The sequence below is a fragment of the Acinonyx jubatus genome, chromosome A1 (assembly GCF_027475565.1).
Source record: "Acinonyx jubatus isolate Ajub_Pintada_27869175 chromosome A1, VMU_Ajub_asm_v1.0, whole genome shotgun sequence".
Classification (NCBI taxonomy): Eukaryota; Metazoa; Chordata; class Mammalia; order Carnivora; family Felidae; genus Acinonyx; species Acinonyx jubatus.
In genome coordinates, this window is record NC_069380.1 from 226,314,400 (window position 1) to 226,333,705 (window position 19,306).

The window sequence follows — 19,306 nt, forward strand, 5'->3', positions numbered from 1 at the left end:
CAGAATAACCTTTCTATGGACTCTGTCACTATGCCAACATATTGTGTCAAAAATACTTAGCATTTTGCAAAAGGATGAAAAAGTTACTCTCAAAGTCTATGTCCATTCATGCAACCAGACTGACCCCCTTCCCACCTATATAAAAGATGTAACAAGAAGGAAAGAACCTAACGTATTACAACATCAAACCAATACACTTGCTGAAGATCAAATACTTTTTTGTTGCAAGCTTCTAGTAAACACTTAATCAATTATAGTTGCTTTTAATATCTTGACCAACTTTACCAGTACAAATTGGAATTCAAATTGGTAATTGGCAGGACTAAATGTGATGCTTTTTATCGCCATATTTTAATTTGTACATATCTTTTTTTTGTTTGTTTCAGGGGTAGAGTGAGTCTATAGCAGCAATATAGATGATTGAATGAAAAATAAGAAGCTGTAGGTGTTTTAGACTCTGGGTTTTGAGTTCTCTCTTGTCCAGCAAGAGAGCAGATGCAGGATTAAAATTTGAGAGAGACTAATGTCCTGGAGGAGACAAGAGCCCTGAGTAAGGGTCCTTGCTCTGTTTTTAAGATCAGAAGGCTTACAAGTGTGATGGAAATGCTCAAAAGACAACGAAACCGTGAACATTAACTCATGGGAATGAGATAAAGGGGGTTTTGAAGATACGTTGTGTTAAGGGTTTGGGTCAATACAAAAAAAAATCCTGGCTCTGGGTGGAAGGTTGTTTACAGCAGACATGAGGCCTCACCTCTCTTTACCTAAACTTGCTTAGGGGACAAGAAAGACAGCGCATGCCACCTCAGGGTCAACAAGGCACCTTTCTTTTGCTAATTAGCTCCTCGATGGGCAACTTTGCCCTGCTGTGGTCTATAGCCCTGTTTACCTATTTTGGTCTTCCAGCAGCTCTCCGCTACAATACTAATTTGGGGGGGGGGCTTCTGCCCCAATACCTCATCTTGTTTACCCAAACTTGGGTGTGTTCATTGCTATTTCTTTATGCCTTGTTAACCCATCAGTGCAAGCTCAGGGAATTCCTAAACGTATTCCCCACATGTAGGCACCTCTAGTATGCACATACATCACGAAGGCTGCTCGCTGTTATCCATTATGTTAGACATTCCTCTTTTTTTGATGCAGTTAGACCAAAGCTTTCATTTGACTAAAAAAATTTTTTTGACTTTATAAATTTTTATTCTTTTTACAAAGCCTTGTCCTCTACAAAGTGCTCCTTAGCCATCCCCACCTTGGTTTCCCTCTTCTACAATCACTGATATCAGTGATCATTTTCTACACACAGTGCTAATAGACGCCTTGCATCACACATTTCCATTCGAGTACAAATATTTCTCATTCTACAGATTAAGAGTATTAGGTGATGCCTTCCATAACTTATTTCCTTCATGATGAATACAATGGATGCTATAAACATTTCTCAATTAATTCACAGACACACAATGTAAGTCCCTGTAAAAACCAAATGAAACAACAACAAAAAAACTCTTGTATATAAAACTTGACCCTCCTGAGACTATGTCATATAAACTTAGCCTTCTATATCTTACTGCTATTTCAATTATTACAAAGTAGCTCATTTATAATAGATAATGGCCATATTTACTCAGTATGACTGAGATCCAATATAGAAAAATATTTTCACTTAAAAGGAAACTTTAAAATCTTATTGCTACCTTTAATTTTTAATTAGGAAAGAAATCCCTTTGGGGCAATAGAAAGCACTATACTGACGATGTATTTCATCATTGTTCCTGGCACAGAGGGCAAGAGCTGGATTCATTTTCAAAATAGTAAGAAGAAAGAAATACATTCAAGCTTCAAACACCAATAGTAATTCAGAGGAAAACCAGTTAGAACGTAACGGGAAGATAAAAGCTTCTGGAAAACAATAAACCAAGGGTGGAAATAATCATAAGTAACTCCTAGCAAACACTGGCTAAATGTGTATTTTCTTGTGAGACGTCAGAAGGTCCATTGTCTGGCAGTTATGAAAGGGTAAGAATGAAATAATCGGTTCCCCAACCCGTGCCTATTGAAGTCTTAGGGAAAAGGATCTATTTTACAAATCAAACTAACCTAACAATTTCGACTGTATAGGTTTTCCATTAGAAAAGTGGAAACAATTGGGTCACTATATTGAGAACTCACAGAAATGTTGTCAAACCACAAATTCTCTTACTTAAATTAATTAATTAATCCAATGTGTATACTATCACTAAAGCTTAAATACGTAGTTACCATGTACATGAATTTAAGTAGTATAAAGGAAAATTTTATTATTTGGCAAGAAATGTAAGAACAGGAAATGAAAATACTGCATAACCTGATCTTTTGATACATAGAAAGATTGAATTTCAAGGAAATTTAGAGAATTTATGAGCCTGTCTCCAATATACATTGGGAATTCTTACTTAATTAGTGGTTATTTAGTTTTTGCCTATTTCCAAAAATAGGACACTCAAGGATGTTAATATTCCTATAGGTAATACAAGAGTATGAGTCACGATTGAATAGCTAGTTTACATAAACATATTAAACCTATACACTGGTAATTTTTAATGTAGTCTAACTTTAAAAAAGTGTTTATGTATTATTTTCAGAGAGAGGGAAAGATTGTGCCCAAGTGGGGGAGGGACAGGGAGAGAGGGAGAGAGATAATCCCAAGTGGGTTCCCCACTATTAGAGTAGAGACCAAGACCCGGCTCTATGTCATGAACCCTGAGATCATGACCTGAGCCAAAATCAAGAGGTACATACCTAACTGACTGAGTGGCGCAGGTTCTCCTAATATATTCTGTCTTAATTTAGTAGTTAGATGAAGCATTTTCAGATATTTTTGGTGAAATACTGTTTCTTTTCTTTAATCTTTTCTTATCTATCCAGCAACAAACTTTTGTAAAGTAAAACAAATTGTCACGTAATACCGAATTACCACACACTTGCTAAAATCTTACTCCTAATCTCCTAAAGTCTTACTCCCAATACCTATCTGTTTTTGGCCATTAATAAACATCTTGAGGGCCAGAAATAATTCACGGTCTATACTTTGAATAGCACAAGGTAGATACATTACAAGAAAACTGTGTTTTAATTTATTATTAAATTTCACATTTTTGTACCTGTTGATACGTTCTGGGTTGATTTGTTCATTTTCTCTGCTTCTTTGCTTTGCTGGGGTTTTATTCGTTTGTTTGTTTTTTAGTAAAGCAATGGTATGAGATCAATGACTTTGTGTTCAACTGTTTGAAAGAACCCAACCGTTTGTCCTTCCTGGAGTGGACAGTCTTCCACAGGATGGTGTAGAAGCAAAAATGGTAAGGAGAGATCACACACGATTCGTAGGTCTCAGGTCTGAGGCCTTTTGTTGGTGATTTTATGAATTTCTTTGATATGAAGCACTGGAAGGAAATTGTTAGGACACATGGAGACATGTAGTGGTTTATGGATCATTTTGTAGTCTTAGTCAATTTGGCAGTCTATCCCTGAATGATCATGGGGACAGGGTTCCTAGATGAGCATCCAAAGTTGACCACTACCTTGATAGTAAGTGCCTGGTGCAGAATGAGTGTTTACCAAATACCCAAAGCATGAATTAAGGGATGATAAAGCCTCCACATACAATGGGTCCTTTTTCATTAAAGATGTTAAATGAAATTTGTCAACTTAAATCATCACTTGTTTCAAAACATAAAACACCTGAGCTATCCCATTTTTAAAAATTACTGTTCAGAGAAAAATCCTCTTTGGATGAAACCACACAGTTGTGGCTGGCATATTGTAAAGGTATACATATCCTTTAAATTTGTGTATTTTTTCATGTGCACCAAGAGGATACCAAGGACAGTATATTGCCACATTAACACTTCTATACCCTCTTTTCCAGTTTTTTATTTCTGTTTATTTTCTAATAAATGTTTCTTCATAAATGAACAGAATGGCAAACTTACGGTTTAATCTTGTGTAATAGAGGTGAAGGTAGTGACCATGCATTATATCCTACTTTAATGTGAATGTCTCTAAAGTTATTAAGTACTGATGGAGTATAACTTTCAAAATTAAAAAAAATAACTCTCATAAAAACATAAATGAATATATGTCAAAAAATTTTTCAGTTCATTGGAGAAAACCTATCAAATGGTAAATAGATCAAGGAAGGCTAAAATGAATTTGCAAATGGAGACAAAATGGGTTAAGGTCGTACATGCAAAACATGAAACCTTTGGGCTTATCTTTTTTATAGATAGTAACCTGCAACTGACCATGTAATTTCACATGGGCTCTAATTAACAAAAATAGCAAAGTCCAATACAGATCTATTCTTCTTGATATTAAAATAACCCTAGGATGAGCCAACGAAATGGAAGGGACTTGTAGCCATTCTCTTGCTTTTTTTCAAAGATTTGGTTAATTTTTATGATATGTCCATAATGTACATTGTTTGCAGTCAGATTTTGAGAAATACCATTTACCCTTTTAATGAAATTTCATTCTGTTCCTAGTTAACTATGATTTTTTTTAATTCATGAAATGCCCTCTTGTTTTTTTAATGGATCTACAGAAATGATTATTTGTTTTTGCTCCTTTAGTCTGACAATGTCGTGTTTATCTAACACTAAAGCATACATGTAAAGCTAATATAAACCAAAATAATCATGAAATTTTGTTTTAAAAATATCCTCTTTGGTTTGCTTATATCTTATTTAGAATTTTTATCTGTATAAACAAAAATGATGTTACCCTATAATTTTTATTTGAATTGAATTTTAATGATATAGTTTTAATATTGACATTATACTAGTTTTAATAAATGACTTCGGGGGAATTACTGCTTTTTCTAATTTCTAGAAGAGATTTTTTGATGATTTGTCTTCCATGTGTTTTTTGAGGTTTCGGTTAAACATGCCTGTAAATTTTCTAGATCTTGTGCCTTGAAAGTGATGAGACTTGAGTAGCCTTCAAATTTGTGTGTTGCTTAGTGGTGTAATCATGTTCAGTCTTTAATCTGGGTAAAGAGTAATTTTTAATTATAATATTCTAGAAAATTTCCCATTTCTCCAAATCAATTTTTCACATATACACATTTCACATACACATATACAAGCGATTCTTGGTGTATCTTAACTGCCAATATGTATGTGTGCAAGGGTGTGTGTGTTTGTATCAGTCTTGATATCACTTTTGGTGATATTTTTCTCTCCTTTTTTTTAGCTTTGTTGCATTTTCCTAAATGTTGATATTTTGTATTATTCTTTCAAATGTTTGGAGTTCTGTGATATCTCAATTATTTTATATTAATTCCATTTCTTTTTAAAAATATCAGTTTTTTTTAATTCCTGTATTTCCATTTTTTCACAGATGTCAATTCTTGCTGATATTCTCCACCCATAATCTATTTACTTTTGCTTATAATATTTGCTTCGCAACTATGTTAAAAATCTGTATATGATAACTCCAGTGTCCAAATATATATTTATATAACTCCTGAAAGATTCTTTCTGCAGCCCTTATTTATTCTTGGGTAATTTATTTCTGTCAATTTATTCCTGTCTCCTAATGTGCCTGATAATTTTTTACTATATGTTAAACTTTTTGTATAAAATGAAAGTGTAGGATAGTTCCACTTCCAGGAAGATTAAAAAGATGTATTATTTTTCTATTCATCCAAATACAAACAAAACCTTGGACATTATATATAAAAAAAAATACAGGAAAATCCTCAAAGGTGTGAGAAGAAAGCAGATTGGCCAGGGACCTCAGCACCCAGGAAGTGGCAGACTAGTTAGTTCCCTGGATTTACTTTTTGCTTTATAAATCCCAGAGTTGGAGCAGAGAGATGCCAATGGACACACACAAAGAGGCCCAACAAAAGAGGCTTGGTTCTAACCAAAGAACCAGGAAAGAAGCCAACTAGCAAGATAGAGAACTTTATTTATTGTTTTTAATGTTTTTCTTTATTTATTTTGAGAGTGTATGTGTGTGCACATGCGCATGAAAGTGGGGGAAGGGGAAGAGAGGGAGGGAGAGAGGAAGAGAGAGAGAGAGAGAAAGAGAGAGAGAGAGAGAGAGAGAGAGAGAGAGAGAGAGAATCCCAAGCAAGCTCCATGCTCAGTGCTGAGCCCAATGCGGGGCCCAATCTCACCCTCTCGAGATCACGACCTGAGCAGATATCTAGAGTTGGACACTTTACCTACTGAGCCACCCAGGCACCTGGAGAACTTTTACACATAACAAATCCATCCTAGCAAAACACCACAGAAAACAAGTGTAGTTACACCTAAACCAGCAAATGCCAAAAGTGGATCCTACTTCCCCCTTCTAGAGGCAGGGTGTTGTAGAGAAAACCTTACAGGGAGCCAGGAATTTTATGCTCACCAGGTGGCCACTAGGCCCCAAGTGGTGTTAATGCAAACCACATAGGGAGCTTGGATTCCCATTCCCACCTGACAGTAACAAGCCATCCCTTCCCCTTCTTGTGTACAAGGAGACCTAATAGAAAGTCAAATTTTACTTTAGCCTACCAGTAACAAAAACTACCCAGTTCTGTGGTGTTAGAGGAAGTTATATTTGGAGCAATAATGAAGTATATCAACCTCTCCAATCTAGGGAGGCATCAGCGGAGACCAAGTGGGGAGCCAGTCCTCTCATGCCTGCCTGGGAGCAATCAGCAATCCCCTCAGGTGTCAACTTGAGCTGAGTGGAGAATGTAGGTGTCTAATTCCACCTTACTCTTTTCCCAGGAGCAGTGTCAGAAGAAGCCAGGTAATCCAGAAGTTTTAATAATATCCAGAATCTCATAACATAATACTCAAAATGTCCAGATCTCAACTGAAAACCATTTGTCACACTAAGAACCAGGGAGGAAACAAAGTAAAGACAATAAATGCCAACACTGAAACGGCAGAGGTTAGAATTATCAAAGAAATATTTTAAAGCAGCCATCATAGAAATGTTTCAGTAAGCAATTGCAAACACACTTGAAAGAAATGAAATAATTGAAAGTCTCAGCAAAGAAATAGAAAAGCCTTAGCAAATAAATGGAATATTTTAAAGAACTATCAAATGGAAACTTTAGAACTGTAAAATATAAGGAACAAATAAGGAACACCTCAATGAGTGAGTTCAACAACAAAATGGTGGGGACAGAGGAAAGAATCAGTAAACCTGAAGAAAGATCAAAAGAAACTATCCAATCTGAACAGAGGGAAAATAAACTGGGGTAATAAATCAACAGAGCCACAGGGCACCAGGGGACAAAAGCCAAACAAAACAAATAAGCAAACACTGTCATTGGTGTTCTCAGAGTCATGACAGAAAAGACAGACAGGGAAGGACGGAAAAAGTATTCAAGTAAATAATGACTGAAAACTTCCCAAGTTTTTAAGGTTTGCAGAAACCATAAAACAACAGACTCAAGAAGTTGAGCATACACCAATCAGAATAAACTAAGTTTATACCAAGACAAATCATAGTCAAATAGTTGAAAATTAGAGAGTAAGAAAATATGGAGGAAGCAGCAAGGCGTGCGCGCGTACACACACACACACACACACACACACACGCACACACACACGCACACACACACATCTTCCCCATTGGGGGGAAACAATGCAAATGACAGGAGATATCTCATGAGAAGCCATGGACACCAGAAATATGAATTAGAATATTTTTCGAAGGTCTGATAGAAAAGAACTCTTAACCCAAAAACTTATACCCACAGAAAATATCCTTCAAATATGAAGATGAAATGGCAAGATTTTCTTGTTTCTCATGGCTGAATAATATATATATATCTTCATTGTCCGTTCATCCACTGATGGACACTAGGTTTTTCCATATATTGTTAATAATGCTGCAATAAACATGGGAGTGCAGATATCTCCTTGGTATCCTGTTTTCATTTCCATTGGATATATGCCTAGAAGTGCATGAATGGACCTTGATGGCTTTATATATGTGAGATAAGTCTGACAGAGAAAGAATAATACTGTATGATATCATTTATATGTGGAATCTTAAAAAAGCTGAACTCATAAAAACAGAGAGTAGAATAGTGATTACCATGGGATATGGGGTGGTGGACCTGGGGAAGTGTTTTTTAAGGGTATAAACTTGCAACCAATGGATAAATCAGTCCTAGAGATATAATGACCAGCATAGTGGTCATAAGTAACAATACTGTATTATAAACTTCAAAGTTGCTAAGAAGCTAGATCTTAATTTTCCCACCATAAAAATGATCATTATGAGATATGATAGAGGTGTTACCTAATGATGCAGTTGTAATCATGCGCAATATATAAAGGTACCAAATCAACATGTTGTATACCTTAAACTTATACAATGTCGTATGTCAATTATATCTCAATTAAAAAAAAAAAGAATGAAGGAGAAACCAAGACATTCCTAGATAAAAAGAAACAGAATTTGTCCAAAGAACATGTACTCTAAAGAATGGCTAAATAAATTGTATAAACTGAAAGGGATTCATATAAGAATATCTTTTGTGGGGCGCCTGGGTAGCTCAGTCAGTTGAACATCAGATTCTTAATTTTGACTCAGGTCATGATCCCAGGGTAGTGGGATCAAGCCCCATAACAGGCTCCATGCTGAGTGTGCAGCCTGCTTGAGATTCTCTCTCCCTCTCTCTCTCCCCACACACCCATGCCCCTTCTCTCCCTCTTCTCCAATAAAATTTTTAAACATTAGAAAAAAGAAGATAGTTGTAACAGGAAAAAGAAGAGATCATGGTAAGCAAAAATATGGGTATATACAATAAACTTTCCTTCCATTCTTGAGGGATTTTTTTACTTTAAATCTAGTTAACATATAGTGTAATAATGATTTCAGGAATAGAGTTTAGTGATTCATCACTTACATATGACACCCAGTGCTCATCCCAACAAGTGCCCTCTTCAATGTCCCTCACCCATTTAGCCTATCTCCCCACCCAAGACCCCACCTGCAACCCTCAGTTTGTATTTAAGAGTATGAAGTACTCTTTAATAGTCTCTTACGGTTTGTCTCCCTGTCTTTTTTGTCTTATTTTTTCTTCCCTTCCCATATGATAATTTATTTGGTTTCTTAAATCCCACATATGAGTGAAATCATATGATATTGGTCTTTCTCTGCCTTATTTCACTTAGCTTAATATATTCTAGTTCCATCCACGTTGTTGCAAATGACAATATTTCATTCTTTTTGATAGCCGAGCAATATTCCAGTGTGTGTGTGTGTGTATCTCACATCTTTATCAATACATCATTTGGGCTCTTTCCATACTTTGGCTATTGTCAATAGCACTGCTATAAACATTGGGGTGACTGTGCCCCTTCAAAACAGCATTTTTGTATCCTTTGGATAAATAACTAGTAGTACAATTGCTGGGTCATAGGGTACTTCTATTTTTATTTCTTTGAGGAACCTCCATACTCTTTTCCAGGCTGTACTAGTTTGCATTCCCACCAGCAATACAAAAGGGTGCTTCTTTCTCCGCATCCTCACCAACATCTGTTGTTATCTGAGTTGCTAATTTTAGCCATTCTGACAGGTGTGAGGTGGTATCTCGCTGTTGTTTTGATTTGTATTTCCTTGATTATGAGTGATGTTGAGCATCTTTTCATGTGACTGTTAGCCATCTGGATGTGTTCTCTGGAAAAGCGTCTATGTCTTTTGCTCATTTCTTCACTGAATTGTTTTTTGGATGTTGAGTTTGATAAGTTCTTTATAGATTTTGGATACCAACCCTTTTTTTCATATGCCATTTGCAAATATCTTCTCCCATTCCATTGGTTGCCTTTTAGTTTTGCTGATTGTTTCCTTCACTGTGTAGAAGCTTTTTATCTTGATGAGGTCCCAATAGTTCATTTTTGCTTTTGTTTCATTGCCTCTAGAGACATGTCAAGTAAGTCGTTGCTGCAGCCGAGGTCAAAGAAATTGTTGCCCATTTTATCCTCTAGAATTTTGATGGCTTCCTTTCTTATGTTTAGGTCTTTCATCCATTTTGAGTTCATTTTTGAGTATTGTGTAAGAAAATGGTCCAGGTTCAATCTTCTACATGTCACTGTCCAGTTTTCCCAACACCATTTGCTGAAGAGTGTCTATTTTCCATTGGATATTCTATACTACATTGTCAAAGATTGGGTGGCCATACATCGGTGGGTCCATTTCTGGGTTCTCTGTTCTGTTCCATTGATCTGTGTGTCTGTTTTGGTGACAGTACCACACTGTCTTGATGATTACAGCTCTGTAATACAGCTTGAAGTCTGGAATTGTGATGCCTCCAGCTTTGTTTTTTTGTTGTTGTTGTTTTGTTTGTTTTTTCAACATTACTTTGGCTATTTGGGGTCTTTTGTGGTTCCATACAAATTTTAGAATTGTTTGTTCTAGCTCTGTGAAGAATGCTGGAGTTATTTTGATAAGGATTGCATTGGATATGTAGATTGCTTTGGATAGTATCAACATTTTAACAATATTTGTTCTTCCAATCCATGAGTATGGAATGTTTTTCCATTTATCGTGTTTTCTTCAATTTCTTCCATAAGCTTTCTATAGTTTTTGTTGTATAGATTTTTCACCTCTTTGGTTAGGTTTATTCCTAGGTATTTTATGGGTTTTGGTGCAATTATAAATGGGACCAATTCCTTGATTTCTCTTTCTGCTGTTTCATTATTGGTGTATAGGAATGCAACCAATTTCTGTATATTGATTTTATGTCCTGTGACTTTGCTGAATTCATGTATTAGTTCTAGCAGTTTTTTGGTGGAACCTTTTGGGTTTTCCACACAGACTATCATGTCATCTGCGAAGAGTGAAAGTTTGACTTCCTCCTGGCCAATTTGGACGCCATATTCTCTTTGTGTTGTCTGATTGCTGAGGCTAGGACTTCCAATCCTATGTTGAATAACAGTGGTGAGAGTTGACATCCCTGTCATGTTCCTCACCTTAGGGGAAAAGATCTCAGTTTTTCCCCATTGAGGATGATTTTAGCGGTGGGTCTTTTATATATGGCCTTTATGATCTCAAGGTATGTTCTTTATATCCCTACTTTCTTGAGGGTTTTTATCAAGAAAGGATGCTGTATTTTGTCAAATGCTTTTCTGCTTCTGTTGAGAGGATCATCTGGTTCTTATCCTTTCTTTTATTAATGTGATGTATCACATTGATTTATTTGCAAATATTGAACCAGTTCTGCCTCAGGAATGAATCCCACTTGATCATGATGAATAATTCTTTTAACACATTGTTGGATCTAGTTTGCTAGTATTTTGGTGAGAAAAATCCATGTACATCAGGGAAATTGGTCTGTAGTTCTCTTTAGTGGGATCTTTCTTGCGTTTTCTAAATTGTGTTTTTCAGTTGAAGGAAACACAACTATCTAACGTTATTCTAAATGACTATTATATTATAAACACAGTAGGATAGAAGAATAAAAAGGAAGAAGGTAAGGTTTCTACACTTCATTGTTAACTGTGTTAAAAGTTATTACACCAGAGGTACATGATTATATAGACATACTATAAATGGCTCAAAATATTTAGAATTAGAAGAACAAAGTGGAGTGAATCTGTCTACCTAATATCAAGACATTATAAAGTCATTAGATGACTACAATAATCAGGAGTGTATGGTATTGGCAGAGGGATAGACACATAGCCCAATGAAACAGAATAGAAAACTCAGAAATAGATCCTCACACTAAAATGTGTAACTTTCCAACAAATATTTAAGTGCAACTCAATGATAGAAAGAAAATCGTTTCAATAAATGAACAAATGGACATCCATAGACAACAGCCAGTTGGATTGATGGATGGATGGATGGATAAAATAATTTTGACCTAAGTTTCATACCATACAAAAAATTTAACTCAAAATTGACCACAGATTTTAATGTAAGAAAATATCTTTAAAAAAAATAAGAGAAAACCTTTGGGATCTGGTGTTAGGCAAGATTTCTTCCACTTGACATCAAAAGCATGATCTATTGGGGCACTTGGGTGGCTCAGCTGGTTAAGTGTCCAGCTTTGGCTCATGTCATGATCTCATGGTTCATGGGTTAGAGCCACGGATCGGGCTCTGTGCTGACAGCTCAGAGCCTGGAGCCTGCTTCAGGTTCTATGTCTCCCTTTCTCTTTGCCCCTCCCCTGCTTGTGCTCTCTCTCTCTCTCTCAAAAATAAATAAATTCTAAATTTTTAAAAATAAAACATGATCCATAAAAGAAAAAATGTATAAATTGAATTTTGTCAAAACCTCAAACTTTTGGTCTGTGAAAGACCTGTTAAGAGAATGAAACAACAATGTAGAGAGTATGAGAAAATATTTGCAGAAGTATCTAGAATATATAAAGAACTTTCAAAACAGTAAAGAAAAGAAAAGAAAAGAAAAGAAAAGAAAAGAAAAAAAAGCCAATTTGAAAATCAATAGAAGACATGAAGAGACCTTTCACTGAAGAATATATACAAACAGCAAATAACCACACGAGAAGAAGCTTAGTAGCATCAGTCACTAGGGAAATGCAAAATAAAACCACAATGAGTATCACACAAATGATAGAATGTCTATAATGAAAAATGGTAACATCAAATGCTGGCAGTGATATGGACAACTGGATCTTTCACACATTTCTTGCGGTAATATAAAATGGTACAACCCCATTGGAAAATAGCTTGGCGGTTTCTTAACTAACTCGACATGCAGTTATCATATGATCCAATAATTAGATAAACTCTCAGGCATTTTCCCAGATGATTTAAAATTTATGTTAACACAAAATTCTATACAAGAATGTGGATAGCTGTTTTTTTTTAAGTTTATTTATTTATTTTGGAAGAGAGAGTGTCGCATTTCTGCAAGTGGGGAAGGGGCAGAGAAAGAAAACCCCAAGCAGACTCCATGCTGTCAATGTAGAGTCCAACACAGGGCTCAAACCCACAAACCATGAGATCATGACCTGAGCTGAAACCAAGAACCAGAGTCTTAACAGACTGAGCCACCTAGACGCCCAACAACTGGATAAACTCTTGGGCATTTTCCCAGATAATTTAAAACTTAAGTTAACGCAAAATTCTATACATGGATGCGTGTAGCTGTTTTATTCATAACAGCCAAAATCTAGAAACAAACTAGATATTCTTCAATGTGTGAATGGCTATACAAACAATGATACATCCATAGCTTGGAATAATACCAAGAAACAGGCATGAAAAACTATTGATACATGCAACAATTTGCATGAATCACCAAAGAATTATGTCAAGTGAAAAACAGTCAACCCCAAAAGGTAACTATTGTATGATTTCATTTATATAACATTTTGGGAATAATAAAATTACAGAAATGGAAAACAATACAGTTATTGGGGTTAAGATGCAGGTAGGAACAGGAAGAACATGTGGATATTACAGGGCACATAAGAGATTCTTGTGATGGAAATGCTGTGGTTGTGATATTGTAGTTTTGCAAGGTGCTGCCTTTGGAAAAACTGACAAAGGAGCCCATGGGATCTCTCTTTTCTTTCTTAACAACAGAATATAAATCTATAAATATCTCCAAATAAAACACAATTTAAGAAGACTAAAGGCATAGGTGATATTATTATTATGTAAAGTGGAATTCGTTTTTTTCTGGCAAGCAGTTAGTGCTGTGCTAGGCTACTTTAATTAGATCAGAGATTGAGCTGACTGGTAGCTGGGATTCAGTATTTGTGAACGTTGTTCCATTTTTGCTTTTCTTTCTTTTATGTAGTGAGCCTACAAAATTCCCCACTGAAAATCTGGCATGTTGGCTAGAGACCTCCTTCCTTGTTTGCCCTGAACCCACTGATTTTTCTTCCCAAACATATGATAGTCTCAAGAACTTGGCTCAGGTTCTGTCTTTCAGTCACTGCCTAAGAATCCATAAATGTCTCAAGTTGCAAAGTAAAACTGAATTTGGGGCTCACCTCTCCATCTATTCCAGGATCATAGCTCCTCAAGCCCTACTTGATTTGGGAGTTCTACAAATCTAAGCGCACTCAGTTTTCTTTCTTATTCTCTTAGAGCTTATTCTGATACAAAACAGTCGATCATAACAGGAAATAGAAGTAGTCAATTTTTCTCACATAAGGAGCCAGCATAAGTCAGTAAGAGCAAGTCTTAACAGACTCTAGGAGGAAGGGAACAAGAAAAGCTTCTAACTGCCCCACTAGGCAGCACGCATTCCAATTTCTTAAATCATCCTCAGTCTAAATTTACTTAATCCCTCTTATTTTTTTTTTATATTTTAATGTTTCATTGAGTGATTTCTTCATATCAGTCTTTCAATCCACTGATTGTCTATTCCACTGTGTTTATTCTTTATGATTTAGTCCATGTGAAATATATATTTCAAATATTACATTTTCATATCCAAGATTTTTGTATGACTATTTTTCAAGTTTTCCTGCTTTTACCATTCACATTTTGTGTTACAAATAAATGTTTAAACTATTTCAAACTCCTTCCTATATTATTATTTCTTATTTTGGGGGTCATGGGATATCCTGTTTTTGTCTTCTATATCACATGACTATGGACTTTTTAATATCCTTTCTACTGTAAATTTTTTTAAGTTTATTTATTCATTTTTAGAGAGATTGAGAGAGAGAGAGCAGGGGAGGGGTAGAGAGAGAGAGAGGGAGAGAGGGAGAAAGAATATCAAGCAGGCTCTGTACTGTCAGCACAGAGCCCAATTCAGTGCTTAATCTCATGAACCACTGAGACCATGACCTGAGCTGAAATCAAAAGTCAGACACTTGATTGACTGAACCATCCAGGTGTCCCAATATACTTTATACTTTTATAAATGACTACATATTCAGCAAGAATTACCTTCCACAGTAATTACACTTACTCATGACTTTGTGTCATTCCTATGGAATGAATTTGCTATGATCTCTGACCAAGTTTACAAGCTTATCAAGACAAATTATTATTTTTTTAATAATTGTTATGTAATGTGTTACCAGGGATTCAATTGTCAGTAATTTCAATAATTTAATAGTAATATTTCAATATACAGTGACTACAGAGTAGACACTTACTTCTTATTTCACATATTATATCTCCACGGCTCCTGGGTGGTTCAGTTGGTTAAGCATTGGACTTTGGCTCAGGTCATGATCTCGTGGTCCATCAGTTCAAGCCCTGCATTGGGCTCTGTACTGACAGGTTGGAGCCTGAAGCCTGCTTCAAATTTTGTATCTCCTTCTCTCTCTGTGCCTCCCTTGCTCACACTCTGTTGTTCTCTCTCTCTCAAAAAAGTAAATAAACATTAAATTTGTTTTTCAAATATTATACCTCTAATACCAGGATTTCTGTATGATTATTTTTCATATTTGCCTTCTTTTGCTTTTTAATAATCCCTTCTTATACAAACGGCTTAATTATTTTATATTGCTCTATTATATCTTGTTTCTTGAGTATGAAATTCCCTGTTTTTGTTGCAAAAAAAGGCTACTTAACAACTGCAATTGTATTGCAATAAACTATTCAATGATTTCGTAGTAATATCTCAATAAATATCAAAAAAACAGTGGCCAGGCAATAAACAGTATCACACATCTACTTATTTTTTAATATGTCTGCAGTAAAATATATCCTTTCTAGTGTAAATTTTATAGATATTTACAAATTTATAGTATGTATTCACCATCACAATCAGAATACAGGACAATTTTATCATCCACAAAGTTCCTCCTCCCTCCACTTACATCCCCTGAAAACCATATTTGTTCTCTATCACAATAATTTTGCCTTTTTTAGAACATCATATAATTGACATTTATAATTTATAATGTTAATTCTTGATCAAAAATCAAAGGAAATTCCCCTCCTTCAAGTTGTCAAAACAATTAATAAATTATTTTTTATTATTGAACTTTTTTTAGGTTTATTTATTTTTGGAGAGAGAGACAGAGATAGCAAAAGTAGGGGAAGAGCAGCAAAGAGGGAGAGAATCCCAAGCAGGCTCTGCCCTGCCAGCCTACACCGGGCTCCAACCCAGGAAGCTGTGAGATCATGACCTGAACAGAAACTGAGTTGGAAGCTTAACCAACTGAGCCACCCAGGCGCCCCAATAAATTATTTTTTAAATTAGCAAGTGAAACTCCATAATTCCAAATGACATACCTATTCGTAAGAGTAGTTTTAATTTTTCAAACTTTTAAAAAAAGTTTTTAACATCAGATAGCCTCAAATAATAATTAAACTAAACTCCATCAAAATAGCTTTCTTGGCCATCTGCTGGTGAAATCTCTTCACTGGAATTGTTTCAAAGGTCTGTGTAGGAATGGAGAACACCGCCTTACTGCCCCCTAGTGTTGGAAGTCTATTGATACCCAAGCAGAGTGAAGAAAACCTGGTAGCTGCTTTTGCCTCTGTGAGGTGTTCTGCCTTCCTGCTTCTTATTTTACATCCAAGATAATTGGCAGTGGTGACATGCATCATATCTCATGACCCACGTCTCAAGAAATATATTATGTATAAATCATTGGAAGAATTCCCAGGGCATGTGGAAATAAGCTCTGCTAATTCCAATTTATTTCCCTAATGGAGAAATCATTATCCCTGGGGAAAAAAGATTAAAAAAAAAAAAAAAGAAAATATAACTAGCTTTGATGACAAGATTGTATTGTCAAGATTTCCAAGTCTTGGGTATGCAGACATAATAAACTCATAGCTTGAGAAGGGTCATTAATCAAATCTTTCACCACCAACATCCTGGACCACCTGTACCAATAGACTTTCTGTGTTTGTTTGGATCACCTCAGAAGCAGAATTCAAAATAGGAGTAGATGTGCAAGAAATTTATCAGCAAAATTTGCAAAGTACTTGGAATGGTGCCTGATATGTGTTGTGTTATATAATTATTCCACTGATGAATAGTTAGGTTACTTCTAAAGTTTCTCTGTCATAGAGCTGTCAAATTTAACAAATAAGATTACAGGATGCCAGATAAATTAGAAACTCAGACAAACAAAGAAGAATTCTTTGTATAACTATATCTTAAGCAATTTTTTTCTGAAATTATAGGAACTTGTGAATGTATTAAGGATGTTACTCTTGTCATGCATAAATTCTAATAAGCTCTGGAACAAGATTCTTCTAGAACAGGTTGGGTTCCAAAACATAGAGATGATTTACTGAGCCATCTCTCTCTTTATAATTTCGACTTTGATGTATATGTATTCCTTTCATACATATCCAGCTAAGAATGCTGTAAGTATTAAATACAGACAGGTTATTCTGTATAGAATTCACAATGATATTTATGTGCCAGAGAAACAAAGGAAGATCATTTTTGTCTTTAATTGTTAACATAAGGTTCTAATTTCATTCTTTTCATACTTATATGAAAATTAAAATTCAGTTATCTGTTATAATTTTAATAACTTGCAAAATGTTTTTAAAAGGCTGAAACATTGACAGATGCCTATAATTTCACATGGTAATTTGCCTACAGTTTATCAAGCATTTCATTTTATATGGAAAATCAAAGTGCTATCAAACTGAGTTTTGATATCATTTGAAATTAAGTTTCTAACTTTAGCTTTGAATCTTGAAAGAAACTTGTAGGTCTCAATGCACAAGGAGAGCTAATTAGACATCTTGAGAGGTGAGAACCTTCACAAATGCTTCACTTTTGAAAATCCAGAAATATTTTAAGGAGGGCCATGGGAATTTCTTTCAAAACTTATGTGATAATTAGTCTCCCTAGTGTTGAAAAGAAAAGGTTTACCAGAAGGTGAAATCATATCTATACCCTATTACCTGAACCAGTCATTCCAAGGCACAGAGTCCCATTCTAAATATTTGTTTTCATTTGTATATTTGGTTGCGTGATGAGTTTTTAGTAAAATTTAATCTTGACACTAAAGATCCATGCACTTTCCTTGACTTCTCACCCTCAAATTCAACACAGTAAATATTTTCATTGACTCTGAAAAATTATAGTTGAGTAGATATATACATAGTCCACAAAATCAATAAGAATGTATCTTGTGTGTATAGCATTATACAGAGTCATGTTTCACATGTTCAATAAATTGACAATTGACAATTCTTTTGCTTGATATGTAACAATAGCAGTACATTTAATTGAGGGCCTAATGTACTTAGACAAATTAAGTCTATGTACTTTATGTTTTAAATCTACAAAGACAATGTCTGGGATTAGTTCATCATTATGACTCCAAGGTTCTGTACATTATCTTACAAGAATTAAAGAAATGGAATATACTCAATGAATGTACAATTATAAATCCCTACATATTTATTTCATGATTTCAATAACCACATGAATGTATTAGAATATATGGTTTAGTAGATATTCAATATATAATTTTAATTATGTATATATCATAGGCAAATATAAATATATAACTATAATACTATAAATACAAATTTTTATTTGGCATGTGTCTAAAGTTGTCCAAGATTCTTATTGTTTTGAGAACAATTAAACATTCAAAAACTTTTTATAGGGGCACCTGGCTGGTTTAGTCAGTGGAGCATGAGACTTGATCTCAGGGTTGTAAGTTTGAGTCCCACATTGGGTGCAGAGATTACTTAAAAATAAAATGTTTGAAAACTAAAAATATTTTTTATAAAAGGTACTAATTTGTATTTATATATGCATATATGTACATTTTTATAAATATAGACTATATGTACATGTATATTATACACATTTAGTAGATTACAAACATGCATAAGATTCAACTTTTGATTATACATACAGAGATGATACCATTTTTTTCCTGGAACAAAGGATGCATATAGTGACAGCTTTACTTCTTCCTTACTGATTTGGATGCCTTCTATTTCTTTTTCTTGCCTGATTACTGTAGCTAGGACTTCCAGTACTATGTTGAATAAAAATGGTGAGACTGGACATCCTTGTTCTGTTCCTGAGCCTAGGGGAAAAGCTCTCAGTTTTTCACCATTGATTATGATGTCATCTGTTTTTCACATATAGCCTTTATCACTTTGAAGTATGTTCCCTCTAAACCTACTTTGTTGAGGGTTTTTATGATAAGTGGATGTTGTACTTTTCTGCTTCTATTGAGATAATCACATGGTTCTTATCCTTTCTCTTGTTGGTGTGATGTATGACGCTGATCGATTTGCAAATATTAAACCACCCTTGCACCCTAGGAATAAATCCCACTTGATTATGGTGAATATTTTTTAAATGTATTGTTGGGTTTGATTGGCTGATATTTTCTCAAGAATTTTTGCAGCTATGTTCGTTAGAGATATTGGCC

At 34.9% G+C, this 19,306-nt stretch overlaps 1 long non-coding RNA gene across 1 annotated transcript in view; it reads left to right on the forward strand.

Moving 5' to 3' along the window:
• Nucleotides 1-381: 381 nt before the first annotated feature.
• LOC128311547 (uncharacterized) overlaps nt 382-19,306 on the forward strand; it is a 30,455-nt gene continuing 11,530 nt past the window's right edge. Inside the window, exons 1-2 of the long non-coding RNA XR_008290005.1 lie at nt 382-3,335; nt 6,625-6,780. This is a non-coding gene — a long non-coding RNA (uncharacterized LOC128311547). The remainder of the gene's footprint in view (nt 3,336-6,624; nt 6,781-19,306) is intronic.